Consider the following 1,640-nt stretch of genomic DNA (forward strand, 5'->3'; position numbering starts at 1 on the left):
CACTGTCCATATCAAAACCATTCTCTCTACCACCATTAACCATTATCCGCCTTGTCTTATTATAACGTTATTTCAGGATTCTTCCTCCCTAAACCTCTAGGCCATTACGGCCTGACCCACCCTGAAGTGACGCCCCCATATGCGGCCGCAGCACAGGAGGAATAGATAGCAGGGTCTGGTGGAGGAATCTGGGCGCAGACCCCCAGGAGCCTCCGGCGGGGAGCACAGAAGATGAAACGGGACGGTGATCACGGACTGCAGCTGCACCAGGAGCGCCGCCAGCGAGAAAGTACTTGTTGAAACGCCGCTGATACTGCGTGCAGGTTCTCGCCGATGTCCTCGGCGAGGCGCAGGTCCTCGTGCGTCACGGGCGTGACCGTCCACCTCGAACCTTCCCCTTCGTGGCCCAGAAGTCGCACGAACGCGGCATCAGCCTCGCCGCCGGCGACGGCATGAACACGGCGCCACCGGGGATCCTCGGACGCGCCCGCTCCTGGTCTGCGGCAGACGGGTCTTGGGCTCGTGCAGCAGGTGCTCGTAGCCCGAGGCCATCATCCTCGACAGCGCGTAGTAGAGGACATTGGTCCCGGCCATGCCGGCCGTTGAGCACACCAGCAGCAGGAAGTTAGCGAGGCTAATGTACATGTCATGAAGGTGATCTCCTGTGAGAATGAGGTTGACGATTGCGTGCGTGCACTCGTAGCAGGTCAACGGCAAAGGTGGCCTCACACACCGGCAGCGTGATCTCATGAACACGGAGTCCCTGGGGGCTTTCCAGGCTGCTCGCGCGCGTGGGACACGATGGCGTGCAGCTTGACGGACAGGACGAACAGGCGGGGGCTTGAAGGCCAAGTTGCGAGAGCCCGAAGGACGACACGGCCACGACGACCATGCTGATGGTCTGGGCGGACTCCGCGGCTGGTCTGTGGCTCTGTTCTGCCTCTGCAGGACTTTCAGAACGGTGAATGACCCGTTGTGCGCGGCCATCAGGAAACGTAAACAGCCAGAGCACACCGCAGAGATAACTTTTTCTCGAACAAGTAAGAAGGCCGTTCAGGATTCCAGCTTGAGGCGTATCTTGCCCAAAGCCATTTCGAAGCCTCTGCTGGGGCGCTCGACGTCCTTCCAGGAGGTAGGGGAAGGCCCCCGAGAGCCCATGATGATCTTCAGGCATGCGCACCAGAATGCGATAGCCGGACCGACTCACCAAGCCCACTCAGGTACGAGCCCAAGACTGAAGGAGTGACAGACGGAGGAGATGCGGTCCTCCCTCCCCCCCCCCTTCCGGTCCCGAGCGCGGGCCGCCGGTAGTCCTGGCTCGGCGCAGACGAAGGCGCCCTGCGGAGCCGCCCGGCGGAGGCCTACGTAGCGAACCGTTTCTTTATTAATGAAAGGGGACATTGCCCAGCTTCCCTCGTTGAATTATTGTTGCATCGCGTGACCTCGCGCGGTTTCTGGCCTCACTTAAAAGGGTATTTGTCGCAGTTGTTGCTCGCTGAAGGTGCGCTTGCTGCTCAGTAACACGCCGTGAATAACGCGTATTTGAAAAGCTAGAGGGAAGAAAGATGAAGATGAATCCTGAATCTGATCAAGATTAGAGGTTGATAAAATCCATTCAAGTGCAAATATTCACCACACGA

At 58.8% G+C, this 1,640-nt stretch overlaps 1 pseudogene; it reads right to left on the reverse strand.

Annotated features, from left to right (window-relative positions):
* Positions 1-96: 96 nt before the first annotated feature.
* The window catches only part of LOC119585543, a 13,907-nt pseudogene continuing 12,363 nt past the window's right edge, over positions 97-1,640 (reverse strand).

This window comes from Penaeus monodon, chromosome 20 (genome assembly GCF_015228065.2).
Source record: "Penaeus monodon isolate SGIC_2016 chromosome 20, NSTDA_Pmon_1, whole genome shotgun sequence".
NCBI classification, from domain to species: domain Eukaryota; kingdom Metazoa; phylum Arthropoda; class Malacostraca; order Decapoda; family Penaeidae; genus Penaeus; species Penaeus monodon.